Raw genomic sequence first — 15,268 nt, 5'->3', positions numbered from 1 at the left:
AGGCTGGTAGGCCCAAAAGGTCAAGGAAGAAGCAACCTCATGAAGTGTCAGGGAAGAACAAGATGTCTAAACATGGAGTTACCATTCACGGTAGCTATGGCAACGAACCAAACCACAACAAGAAGGGATGCAGCCTAAGGAAAGCAGGTATTCCTCCTCCAAAACCAAGGAAGAAAAAAACTACTGAGATGCTTCAAGATCAACAAGTTGAGGAGGAACCAATAGTTACTCAAGAGAAGACAACAAACCAAGTACTACTACTTCCTTTTTATCAGCCTTACATATTGTACAAACTCAATTCAATTCAATTGTACCTTTACTTGTCACAGCTTCATGTGTCTACATTCATCACTCAAACTTACAATCAAACAACACATCATAATTGCAGCAAGATACCTCTTCCCGAATCCAATTTCATATCCAATATGAGGACACAAGCACTTGATGCTCTACTCACAACAGTAAGTAGGGAGGGTAGACAAGCACTGAAGAAGGTTAAGGTGGTGAGGTCAAAAAGAAGACAAAAACAACAATGAAGAATTGATATGAGTTTTTGAGGGATGTATTTTTTTTGTGCAAGACATACTTTTGTGTGGCAGCAAAAACACTTAAAGTTTGCTAGCTAGGAAGTGGTACATATTCTGGGGAGTGGTATACATTTTGGAAAGTGGTAACACAAACCTCATGCTAAACAGGGGCATTGGAAGGTTTGATTGACCCTTTTCATAATTGGTTGCTCTCTAGCCACTATAATATGTGAACTTGTGTTATTGCTAGCATGTATCTAGTTGAAGGACTGAGACCTTATGTTATTTATAGTCTGAAACTGCCTATGTGAACACTTTATATTTAATGCTAAGTGAAGCAATGTGACTGCCTTTATTCATATTGATGTCTGCACTATTGTTTTACATTGTATTGTGTACTACACAGACACATCATGCCCTCCAAGACTCTCACGGTGGAATAAGTCCTCCAAGTCAGAGTCAACCTCAGCCTCTTCCGTCAGGTTAACAGAGGAAATCTCGATCTGCGCAAATAGTGCCAAGTTGAAGGACTTGCAAAAGTAAAACGCAAGTTCGAGGATCCAAGTGCTAGCTAATTTGAAGGACTTGCAATGCAATTTTCTCTAAACTAATATATACATACATATATATATATTACCCTTTTTTATACCAACGCTGGAACCTCATGCGGCCACATCACTGTTTAATTACAGCCACATGATCTGCCGATCGGCACAATCCACCCGTTCTTATCTCCATCGGATAGTCCGCTTCTTTTTCGTGACCCTTCCACATAGCCACCTGGATGCCATCCCCATCGATGCTTCCCAAAACCTACCTCACCTTTCCCCCTCCTCTGCACTGATGTGCACTACCTCACTCCTCTCAACGTCTTCCTCCCTCGCTCCTAGATCCTATTGCTCCCAAACCAACTCCGAAACCTCACACAGCCATGCCCGTATCTTTCGTGGAGCCATACCTCACTCCTCTCGCTCCCAGGCCGCCATCTACCTCACCGGCGACGCCTCCCAGGTACCACCTCCCCGTGCACTGTAATTTTGACTAAAATTGGCCGATGCCAACTCTACAGCCCTAGATCCCCTCCCCAGAAATCATCGTCACCTCCCTCTTCTCCTCCGCTCGCTCACGAGCCTCTTCCGTAGCAGCTCGTGAGGCACAATCGTGTCCACCGGGCGAACAACATCGGATCGTGATGGAGAACTGGGTCCGCATGGTGGTGGAGTGTTATGAAATCTCTCCCCTTTCAAAGTCTAGACCCCAAGCCCTCTTGAAGCCCTAATCCCCAAATCGCAATTAGTCTCGCACGATTCTGTCACCTCCACATCCGCCGCCCCTTGGCTCTGCCCAACGGTTTGTACCTTAGCCTCCACATCCCTTCTCACCGACATGACCACATGCTTGTTGTGCACCTCCATCCCAAGCCCTAATGCTCTCTCCTCGCTAGCGCTCCCTCTCTGCGCGCCCTGCTCTGACCGTCAGGCGACCATCATCGCCGTTACCATGCGCCATCACGCCACCTCCTGCTACTGCTGCGGTGCAGACCTGACAACAGCACCCTCAATGGGCTCGCCGCCCTGGGTTCCATCCATCCTAGGGCTCGGGCGTCACCATGCCCTCATCTATGACTGGCTTTTGCCATACTATGCTGGTCTCAACGGAGGTTCGGGGCCCTCCGTCAATGCTTGGTCAGCTGTTTCCTCTACCACTATTTTCCTACTCTTTTCCCCCAACTTGATTCACTCTATGCTCTAGGATTCTACGGCTTGATTGCATCGCCGCTCAGCGTCATCTGCAATTACTGGCATCAATGGAAGCGCCCAGCTCAAATTTCTATGTATGTCCATCTTGCTCCTCCAGGATAGCAATAGTAAGCTTCCCTGACGATCCTCTCGCTGCTTTTTCCCTTTAATCTACGTTCTCTTATATGATACATATTTGCTTTGATTGATGTTCAGTTTCCCTGCTCGTCTGAACAGATAATTATGTAAATCAAGGATAAATACTTATATAAATTATGATAGATTTTGTTCCTTTGGTATGATTTTTTTGTTTCTGCTTTTTAAATAATACTACATCTACCTGGAACAAGGGATGGTGCCGTTGATGTCCACTTAAGAAACCATCTATTAGACATGTACTCATATTCTGGGATATATTGCAGTGCTCTTCTCCATAATGTACGCTAATTTTGCGTTATGATGTGATTCATTGTGCTATGAGGTCACATTTCAGAAACTCTATATTATCACTTACCAATTAATATAGCTGACATTGCTAATATTGTTCTTATTGTTTTTCCTAAGATTTTTAAGGGTGGTTTGTTGTATTATCTTTTTTCTCTGAGTTCCATGCGTACCCGTCTTGAGGTTAAAGTTACAGTATTATTTTCTAACTGTGTTTGTTTTCCCAATTTTAGATTGGTTTCATGAAAGATTTAGCTCTGTGACTATTGTTAAGATTGTTGAGGTTAGGTACTCCATTATTATTTAATTGTTCTCTTGATCTGAGTTGTTGAATAATATCTCAAAGCATTACAGTCTCTAACCACAACAATCTAAAGTAATAGCTCTATACCCTTTGATTCATCTCCTGCAATATATGATAAATTCCAATAGGTCTTTACATACACAAGAAATTAACCTGATAATAATTCAATCATGATCCGGTGAACGTGCCCTACTCGAGAAAAAAATCTCATCCTCCCCGTCTCCCATCTGGCCATTCCCTTCTTGCGATCCCCCGTCCTCCCTGTCCTTTGGGGTTCTTCCTTTGGCCCTACAGCTGCGAAACTCTCCACCGCTACGCTCATACTCCTCTCTCCATCTCGACTAGGAGCTCAATTCAGAGGCCAATATCGACATCCACACAAGGGTCCCGCTTGCTCGCCGCTTGCGGATCCAGCAGCACCGATCCCTCTGATGCCGTCCTTTTCTACACTGTCTGCTTCCCCACCAGAGCGGCTATCATCGACACCTTCCTCAGCGGGTCCAGTCGCTACGACCAGTTCTGCATTGGGCTGCACATACGGTGGCTCCAGGCCCCAGTCACTTGGTCAGATCTGGCATCCACAAACCCTTTGGCGGCGGATCTAGCGTCCCTAGCAACCGCCTCTATTGTCTGCTGACCGTCATCCTCACTCTTCAACTGTCCAGCACCAGAAGCCAACTAGAGCACATATCCATCCGTGCTTATGTCTGGGAAACAGAAATTTTCAGCTAATTACTAGCTATTGGCATATTCATTTCATCGATTTGTTCTATGTTTCTTCGCAACTTATTTTAGTTCATATTTAGAATTGCCACCGTTTTAGTTCTGTCTAAATGGAGGAGCAAAGTGCTTAGTCCAATCATAGCAAGGTGAGCGTTCAAACTATTCTTAATTTTACTCTAGAGCTTCTTCTTCAGTGACAAATTAGAGAGGCTTCATGTCTCAAAACCGTTTGCAGGATAACCTTTGTCTTATTTATGGAAGATTTAAACAACCATTTTATTTCATGTACCAATTTAGTATCACTGTATTGTCTATTCAGAAATAGAATGGTTCAATTCAAGGTTGTCCACTGACTTAATCAGATCATTTCAAATCAAACAAAGCCAATATTTAGGAATTGCAACTTTATTTTGTGGCATGCCACTGTTTTATGAATCAATTTATGTGTTTTGAGCTGGCTTGGATGCACGGTATGAATTAGTGCCGCACTTGCGATGGCCTTCAGTTGGCCCCCAGATTGTCTTAAAAAATAGTCCCATATTATACATAGGTTCATAGGTAAATCTTACGTGATGCTGCATATAGCCCTCATAATTAGTAGGATTTGCTTTTCTCCAACAAAACACTAACTCTGAAGGGATTTGGAAGAAAGCGTTGGCCCTTGTGGTTAAATACTTGAATTTTCAACAATGTTCAGCTTTTCGGTACCGGAAGCAGCTCCATTTTTCCATGCCTTTTTCAGATGGCTCCAATCAATTAAAGATAAGTATTTTTATGTTTCCTTACGTTGCAAGTTAACCAACTTGCTTGATACACATATCAATTTCACATAGATCTTTAGTTGAGCTCAGAGTACCATAGAGCTGAAATTAGAGTGTGGGTTTTATTTTGTTATATGCTATGTCACCGGGAACGCGAGTAAATGCAGCGACATGCTACTATTATATTTTCCTTGTAGGTCAGTTGCTACAATGTGGATTCAATTTGATCTGAATTCATATGATCGGCCGAACATTTTTGTACACTTTATTTTGTTCCATGCCCCTTACATACTGGCATGTCGTCACCCTACACCAGTTTACCATATGCCACCGCTGCAAATGTTCAGCTTCCAACTGAGCTCACCTCTCTTTTATAGCCGTGCGACTGATGGCGCGGTGGTGGCCCATCCTCCTGCTCCTCCCGGCCGTCGCGCTGCTCCCCTTCGAGGCCTCGCGGCTCCGCGCCTGTCCCGCCCCCGCCCCGCCCGTCTCCAGCCTGGGCCGGCTCGACTTGACCACGCGTCTTGTCCGTGGCGTGCGGGAGCGTCGGGGTGTGCCCGTGGCGCGCTGGCGAGCTGATGGTGTTTGGGGAAATGTCTCCGAGTGTGTGGGAGACCTGGGTGCTGGTGCTTTTCCGTTTCTCTGGTTTGGGGATTGGTGATGCTTTTTCAGATGTCTCTGCAAGGAATTGGTGAACGGGTGGTCAGCGCTGGACAGCTCGTCCTTCTCGATCGAGACCGTGTCTTGTGGCATCACCAATCTATGTTAATTTCTGCTCCGTCACAGTGGCATGGCTTGCATCAATATCCAGAATCCAGATTCCTCACCCTTTCACCTGAGCTGCATGCTGTGGTAAATGATTGTAGAGGCAGTCAAATTATAGTTCAGGTTAGATACAAGTTCTTAAAAATATTTACATACAATCTCCTTCGATGATAGTTGGCAAAGATCACGAGTCCTCGTCGGTGTCATTGACGAAGATTGAAGAAACTTTTGTGGAATATACAGTGCTCATAGACATATAGGTTCTGATTATCAATTGAAACATATGCAGTAACGTGACCAGACTATTTCATTTGATGCAGGAAACACAACCGCAAGCTCCACAGACTCAAATAATATTGCAGCAAATTTAATGGCCACAATGCTTATTCTTGCTTGTGAATTGGTCTACGTTACCATGGAGCAGTTGGACTTGTTCTGACCTTGTACTATATCATGAGTCTTCGTTGTGGCACATTTTGTGTGATATGCCTCTCGTATGTGTCTTGTCAAAATTTGCTCTTTCACCCAGTGAAATAATCGTTTATGACCAGTTTCAGTGGGGCTAGCACACGGTGATTGTCTAAGCACAAGGATCGGTACCACTATATTCCAGTGAAATTAACTTTCGTTCACCAAAGTTTTTTCCCATCATCTCTCTGCATGCTTTAGATAATACTGAGCCAATCATTTCATATTGTGGTATCTTGATGTGAAGCAGCAACTTTCTTGGGATCAAGCTAGTTGTCACCAATTTTAGAGACGCTAAGGTCACTCCCAATGCTAGTTTTTTAGATATTAATTAGATATCCATCTAACCAAAAAGATGATGTGACAATAAATTTAAAATTTTGATAGAATGAACTTGTTTTTTATAGAAAAAACTAACTCTTTGAGTAATCTTAGATGATTGTGAGACCATAAATTACCTTGGGAATCCTTAAGAAACTAACAACACACATACATAAATTGCAAGCTTGTTTCTTAAGAGCTATTTGTTACTCTCTCTCTCCTCTTAGACATCATCTAAGAAACAAGACATTGAGAGTGGCCTAAGTATTCACAAAATTTTAGTCCCATAGTCAATTAGCAACAGTTTCCTAAAATAGCATGTATTCTATAAGTCAATCTAGCCAAGGATTTGCACTTCTCAAACAGGTGATATACAATTAAATTACATTGAATTTACCTGTGTATCAGATATTGTTTCACATGTTCTTTTCTTTCCAATAATATTTTTTTATGATAAACTCCTATGTATAAGACAAATAAACTTGGTGAGTTGTAAATTTTGTAAGAAAACATACTTTGTGTTTTCAGAAGAGAAAATATTAGATACTCTGTTTGCTCTATCTCCATAGGATCTGGTGGTGATGTATTGAGCATGATATCCTGCAACATTGAAACTTGGTAATAAGTTCTTTTTTAAAATATATTATAGCTATTTTTTATAGTAATCATGATACAAACCTGTTTTCGATGTAATTTCTATCTGATAGGAATGAGCGGAACTAAGTTTGTTGTGGTGAATTCTCGACTAAAGCTAAACTACATGATAACACACGAACTACAATGTTTAACTGTGTCTTTTTTAGCTATGTTGGGTGCATCACATTGATTTTCCACAACATTGATCAGTGAGGCTATACTATTTCTTTTTGTTTGGAGAAAACATAGATCAAACCATAATTTGTTACAACTGAGAACAAGCAGAGTTGTAGCATGTATCTCCCTTCATACCTTTGTAAATAAAAAAGCTTCCATCATGTGACAATGGAAACAACAGCTTGCTAGCTAAGTCTCATGAATTATATCAACCTATTTCTATACTGGCAGATCAAGACGGTTTTCTTCTCTTCACGAAAAAAAGATTGCCTCCGGGACGGGCCATACAATGCGTTATTTTCTAGTGATTGAGAATGTGTCAGCCTTTTCATGATTCTTGCACCATGCGTATCGTCGAACACATGGATCATGGATGGACGGTTGTTACTTTGTTAGGTGTGAAATGTAACTAGGATGAGACTGTGTTGGCCTAGTAGGCTCAATAATTCATCCACATCGTGAGACTGATCATGAGGCACATGGATGGATGCATGCATGCATTCGTGTTCCCGGCATCTAGATCGCCAGTGCTGCTTTGGGATGAGGGAAGTGGTTGGCAGTGGGACGTATAAATGGCGTATATTGTTTTTTCGGATGTTTATTGTTGATGTCAGATACGTTGCCTGGCGCGCGGTGCAAAGGATTCTATGGTCGATTAGACAAGTCAGCTGAAAGTAGTCTTGCTGATCGTGCGCCTGAACGGTAGTACAGGACAGGTGGCAATGGAGTCCCACGGTTTTAGCTAGCGCCCACGGTTTGTGTTGACACATGGTACTGTGTCACGTTCTACCTATGCGGTGTACAACAGGTACAAGACGAAGGCCCTAGAGCTGGGCACCTGTGTTCCAAGATGTACCCTTGTACCAATGAACTGTGTGTAGTACCTAACCTAGAACCACTTTGATATTTTGCTTCACCACTGGCGTCGAGACAAAATATTCTCTTTTACCCCTAGCACAACCCTCCCACTACAGCTCATGTGTCCTGCAAAAATGGTGGAGAAACGGCCCAATGATTGGATTCCGGTTTTTCCTAGAAATCCTCGGAGGCCGGCCTATGAAAGTTTGTTGGCTCCTCCTGCTCACGGTACAAGGGTGTCGTCTGTTGCACCTGCTTCCCCAATAAGTAGTGATGATGAAGGTGGTGGATCGAGCAGCATCACAAATCGATGCTCAGTGAGAGCAGTGCATCTTGTTGTATCCAAGCTCAGCGAATACAAGAAGATGCTTGTGTGGGAGATGGGGTTCGGTGCCATCCTGGATGTTCCCTCCATCTGCAAGGTGAACCTCAATCTTAGCATTTGGTTGCTCAGTAGGCTGGATCCTGAAACTAATCAGCTGATTTTGACCGAGAATCAAAGCATCATGGTCCACGAGAAGGATGTGAGTATTGTATTTGGTATTCCCAGTGGAGACATGGACATGCTTAGTGCTGAAATAACTCCAAAATCAGTACATCTACTTCGTCATACTTTAGATTTGAATGGTAAAGATGTCAGGAGTTTGAAGGGACTGGATTGTGTGTTGGAAGAGTACCTTGATGAGAACTCTAGTAGGCAAGAGATTGATAGATTCAAGAGGGATTTTGTTATTTTTGTAATGGGTCATTTGTTAGCTCCATCTGCCAAATATGACCACGGCAACATTGAATATTTGTGAGCTCTTAAGAATCCAGACCTGATAGATAGGTTCAATTGGTGCTGATATGTGTATGGTCATGTTTTGGAGGCTGCTCAGAAAGTATGTGAAGCTCTCAGTTGGAACCATCATGTCTCCCGCATAGTCGGGTGTCATCTTTTCCTTCAGGCACACATGCTTCCTTATATCAGTGTAGCTTGTGTAAGTAATGCATATATATTTGGATTGCGGATATTGTTCTTGACAATGTTGATGTGAGCTCCTTGAGCAAGCAACATAACATCCTTCCTCATATCAAAGTTTTTGATACATTGGCCTGGTTGATTATGCGCATGTATGACCTCCTGTTTCATCTATGTATATGAGACATACTTTCCAAGCGGTCGATGTACCAGCAGCCAGGAGAGACCATATATCACCTCAGGTTGAATCAATCAATCATATGTCTCCTCCTATTCAAATTAGCGTATCAAGTATCAATCCTGAGACTTTTATGTTCATATATCCTGGTGATTTTGGTACCTACCTCAGACTTAAATACCCTAGCCTGGTAAGTTATATTTGTGTTCAGCATCGTTCATTGAATTCGTATCCTATTTGAATCAAGTACCGGTGAGTGTTGTTTACACATTTGCAGGAATCTTGCTACGTAATGGACCAGCTTAAATTGCACAATGCTAGACTGATGAAAGAAGTTAGCTTGATGCGCTCAGCATTGATGAAGCACAATGCGATCTTTGCTGATTGGATGGTTGACCAGGTTGGCGCAAGTTTGCTTCAAGATGCACAAGAAGCCTCAATCTGCCTCCCCTGCACTACAATCCAACCAAGGCAATGCAACCAATTTTAATCAAGGTCTCGTGCTTGTACATTTGAGCACTTGGTATGCATTTCCAATATTTAACTACTCGACTTCTTATGTGTAGCTAGCCCATCAAATTCCATGGTTAGGATGCACCAACCAGTACAGTCTCATGGAGCTTCATCAAATTTTTGGGACAATGATGGTACAATCTTGATTCTATCTATCATAACTTTGGATTACACAGTTGTTCATTGAATGGAATCAACTGCTGAAATCTGAATATATATTCTTTGTAATCTAGTAGTGAAATCTGAGTACATGTTGTTTGCATTATATTAGAGAGCTCTGTTGACACTTCTGCTGCCTCATCTAAGAGGTCCTGGCACATCCCAAATACTACATCTGAATCAAAGAAGTGGAAGGCAAACTTAGGTATGTGTAGTAGTATTTCCTTTTTGTTAATTTGGTGTCGGAACCATATCCCATGCCATTGAGGAATTGTTTATTTAATGATATTTATCAATTAGGTAATTCTCCAAATGCTCCTGCATTTGATCTTGGCATTCATGAAACATAGCCAAGCAACACCTTTGTCACACCTAAATCACAAATGTTGCCAAAGACACATCTTTCATCATCTATACATCCCATTGATTCTATAGTGTCTAAGCATCAGGATTTAAGTGGTTCAGCCTACCTGCTTTCACCACGTTCTGCCACAAAACAGCATGCAGAGAATGTCATAATGGACATTATAGCAGTGCTTGATGCTGACAAGGATAGTGCTGGTAAGGTGCGTGCTGTATGGACAAAATGTCACAGTAGACTACAAGAAGGTTGAGGTTAGGGTTGCTCCCTTTGAGGCACCAAGTTGGACAATGGCACAAGTGCATCCTCATCCAGACAAGGAAGTAGTTGAACTGGTGTACACCTGGTGCAAAAATTATTCAAATAGAAGTCTTATGAGGTACGACAAGTTTATTATCTTAATATGCTTGATTTTGTCAATACATTGGTACATTTCTGCTTGGTTTTGTATATACAATGGGACATGTCTTGTGGGTTATTATACTAACATAATCTGGTTCATTTTAGCTAGCCCATGGATCATGCACCCGTTTCCTCGCTACCTTATTGTCATAGGCCACGAGTTGAAGGACAACTTTACAATTCCAATGATTTTTGGCAATTTCATTATTGATGCTCTCATGAGACGATTCAATCAATTTGATGTTACCATTCGTGTTGGAGATGATGAAGTCTATTGGCGACATTTCCTTGAGAGAAACTTCACGGTCAGCAAAAACATGGCTACTTATATGGTCTCTTATTTTCCTTTCGTAGACATTTAATCCCAATGTCCCATTCTTCTGAATGGATGCAATCTATTGGTGGATTCAGGCATGAGACCATACAGTCTGTGCTGAACTAGTTTGTACATGCTGGCCATGATTTAGTCAATCCTATATTGTTCTCACGGAGTACACGTACAAGATCCTTTGTGTACTTGTCCAGTGCATATGTGATGGTCACTGCCTCTTCTCACCATATGTTTGAGATAAAACATGGTTGTGTACTAAAATATGCTCCACCACTTTCCATCCATGATCCATAGTGTGATGCAACCAAATCATGGGGTCCAATCCAGAAAGAGACAATTTTGTCAGCACCATTTGGCTTTCCCTAAATTATACACTGGATTAGTTTCTATCAAATGCTCTTCAAATCTGCAAAAAGATTCACAGAAGCAGGAAAAAAGAAACAATAACATGGACGATAAAATCAACAACATGAACTTACCCTGCAGCAACAATAAAGTTCATGTGAAAGCTAGTACCCTTGTGGATTCTCACCAGTTTTGCTTTTCTTACTCTCAGATAACCTTATCTTTTCACTGCGCATTCCGAAACCACACTCCCATGAATAAAGATTGTAGTACTCACACACTTCCTCAGTAGAATCAAACTCTGTTCCAACTACAGGGTCAACAATATAATCTATGTTGTGATTTGCAAACTTCAGCAAGGCTCTCTGTAGAGTAGTTTGACGTTGGAGGTCTGCTTCTCTATGATCTGGACCAGTTACAGTATGATTCCTGCCAGCAACAACATAGACCATATTCTTTTGTTAGATATTCATTCCTTAGTAAGAAGACATAACAACAATATTTAATAACCACAATGTTGACCTTTTCTTCCAAGAAGCAGTTGCCTCACTCAGCACGGGAACATCATACCCATTCCTTACTTCATTTGTTGTACCACCACTCTGTCTCTGATCCCCAAATTCCTAAAATTGCAACACGCGGTAATGTTGAGCTCTACAATTAGTATTAAAGGTAGAAACATCAGTAATCACACCTACCCTAAATGACCTTAACACTTGGAGTTGCTCCTGCATGTGCTTGGTTCCAATTATACTGTTGGTGGTACCATGTTTAATGGTACGTCCTGGTACTCCACAATACATGATGCAAATGGATTACCCTAGTATTTTGTATATTTTGCAAATAATGTCTTGACGTACCTATCCATATGCAGTGTTGTACCATGTTCAGTGCTCAAATGTTCTACATCCACTCCATCTATAGAGTTATGAGGTGGGCCTCTAAAGCTCAGTTTGGCTGCTTCATTTATTGTGTCCTGTGAAGTAGTCCTACATGTTGTACAGGGAAAAAATTCAACCTCATACCCAAGTGCTCTAGATAATTTGATACATCCAACCATAATATTATTAACTCTTTCACATTTATTCAAAAATGTCCACAATAATACCATGTTCAGGAACCTGGAATTTTGAGAATTTTACCTCAGCCTACATCGCAGTTTTGTGAACTCTACTTCCAGGTCTCCATTGAACTAGATGAATGCACACTTGAAGATGACTTCGGATCACAACAACCACCATGGACTAACAACTGGCCACCATCCTAATTCACTACACTACTATGAACACATGAACTGCACATCAAGAACTTGTACATTGCCAAAATTGTGCTCACTGCCAACCAAAAAATAAGAAAATGTACCTACGGTGATCAAAGTTTTCATCTGTAATAGTACATGCATCATCGTCGTCATCTTGTTCTTTTAAAACTTGCTCCAATCCTTCATTCTCAAATAATCTGTTCATAAACGTAACACCAAAAAAAAAGGGTTTAGTGTGCAATTGTACATACCACTACTTATTGCATCACTCAGATACACACATACCTGATGTTAGAGGCATTGCCAATATCAACATTACATTGCCTATGTTGTGTTGCAGTACAAGAGTTTGATGGGCTTCCTTCAACTACCTGATTACCCTCCCATCTATATGTAACAGGTGAATCAGCAAGAGACTATCAAAAATCCTAACAAACTACAAAGTACAAAGCTGAATGGATAACTGTCATAGAATTTTCCAATCTTAAGTCACAATTATCCTAAATAGCACCAGATCAGCTAAAACACTATTAACCTGATTTCTGCCATCATCGTATACAAATTTCAATTGTTACCATTAAAAAAGAATGTATTCACACAGGTGACCATTCTAACCTATTCAATGCATCATGATACGAGGACAGATGAAACGGGATCGGTGCTGTAACATGACACTGACCACAAGGCATCAAGCTGTATATGAAAAATATTTTAAAATCTTCTAAGTACCACGCATGAAAAACCATTACAAAACTAGCACCTTGAAAAGCAACAACAATGATCATGAAGGTATACCTCAATGAACCATCGGATGCACAAAGCACATCATGGCCCAAGCTAGACCCAGTACCCAGTACACTCTGTTCTAGATCTGATGAAACTACCACCATCACTGACATGGGGGGGAAATGGTTCTTAAACAACTGCATTAACAATGAACCAAAAAAACCGCAGAACCTTACCAAAGAAATAGATTAGCACCATATTGACCTTCGCTCGACGGAAGTCTGGCCCTGCAAGCTTGTTTTGACATCTATTCGAGGTCTGGGTGACTAAGCTTTGAAACTCCTCCATTTCATAGTTGCCAAACAAGAAGCAAGATGAAGAGGTACCACGCGATCGGATGCCGTCGGAGAAGTACTGGCGATGTCTAGCTTCTGCGAGCACACAAAGACCGTCTAATCCACTCGCTCTAGGATTCAGAATTGACGGCGCCTGCAGCAGATGGACGATGAGGCTTCACCGAAGTGGATTAGACGCCATGAGTAGCCTCTCTGCGTCGCCATGGGTTGGAGCACGACCACCCATCCTCTACCTCTGGATTGCTTCTGGATTTCAAATTTTGAATTTGGTGTCCGAGAGGAAGAGGATTTGGACAAGTTTTGTCTGGTCGGAGCTGTACTGAAGGCACGTGGAATGAGGCCATGACGACTCCGATGCACCTCCGGTCATCAAACAGTATGCTATATGGGGTACTGTTCACTTGTACATGATGGGGCATAATTTCTGAGCACCTAACCACGCACCTGGTAATGGACCTATCTCGAAGTAGCCCTGGACGACTAGGATAATGGAAACCACAGTAGCCGGGACTATATAATCCTTATTAGGATAGGCAGACCGTGCATAGCAGTTGCAGAAGGAACTGACTTGACTTGCTGTACCAATAGCTACCCCCAAGAGGCCATGACTTGACTTTCTATCCCAGAAGAAGGGACTGGTGTGAAGGCACGATATATGAGACATGACCCTAAGGATAGAGCAGAGAGCCCACAATTGCACTGCAGTAATCGCGGGCCCAAATGCATGACTCATCAGAGAAGCCTCAGCGGCGCCAGGAGTAGATGAGGGCCTCTTCGGGTCCTCATTGCGTAGGAGGAAACCATAGGCAAGGACCAGTTAAACCGTGATGGAGGCAGTGACTCCAGAGCGTATGACGCTAATAAGGAGGAGGATGCCATGATGACTGCGATATATTGATACAATGTCAGACCCATATTATAGCAGAAAGTCTGCAATGTGTGAACTACAATATGTACAAAGCCTTAAAATATAAATTTGTGAGTTCAAAAGATTCATAAACTTTGGTTATATACAGCAAAATAAATTTATGACTTCAAAAAGGTTAGAACTCGGAAGAGACTGTGTTGGCCTGGTAGGCTCAATAATTCATCGATATCGTGAGGCACATTGTGAGCCACATGGATGGATGCATGCATGTTCCTAGGTCCAAGGAGACATGGATAGACAGACCGTGCATAGCAGTTGCAGTTAGAGCGCTTGCAGAAGGAACTAACTTGACTTGACTTGTTGTACCAATAGCTAGCCCCCAAGAGGCCATGACTTGACTTGTTGTCTCAGTAGGGACTGGTGTGAACGCACAACATAAGAGACATGAGTCTAAGAGTAGAGTAGAGAGCCCACAACTGCACTACAGTAATCACGGGCCCAAATGCGTGACTCATCAGAGAAGCCTCAGCGGCACCAAGAGGGCCTCCTCGGGTGAGCTCCTCGTCGCGTGGGAGGAAATCTAGACGATGACCAGCTGAACCGTGACAGAGGCAACGACTCTAGAGCGTACGGCGCTAATGAGGAGGATCCCATATATTGATACAATGTCAGACGCATACTATAGCAGAAAGACTGCAATGTGTGAATTACAATATGTTTAAAGCCTTAAAATATACATTTGTGAGTTCAAAAGATTCATAAACTTTGGTTATATTACAGCAAAATAAATTAACTTCAAAAAGGTTAGAACTATGATTGAGATAGTTCAGGTTAGATACAAATTCTTAAAAACGTTTATAACACTATTAGATACCTGCACCAGCAAAGCGTTATATTACAGTTCAGAAGCGGTATCGTTGAATTTGTTTGAAAGATAAGCGTGATGATCCTACAAGATAAGAATGATGATTTGGCATGGCAAATTAGGTCGGTTATGAGAAGCCACTTGGTGTCCAAACTGTTTGAGAAAAAAGCTGTTATATCAGTCATGGACATCTTATTTAAAATTAGAAGATCAAACTGA

This window comes from Phragmites australis, chromosome 12, assembly GCF_958298935.1.
Source record: "Phragmites australis chromosome 12, lpPhrAust1.1, whole genome shotgun sequence".
Taxonomy (NCBI): Eukaryota; Viridiplantae; Streptophyta; class Magnoliopsida; order Poales; family Poaceae; genus Phragmites; species Phragmites australis.
Note: the sequence above shows the minus strand (reverse complement) of the source record.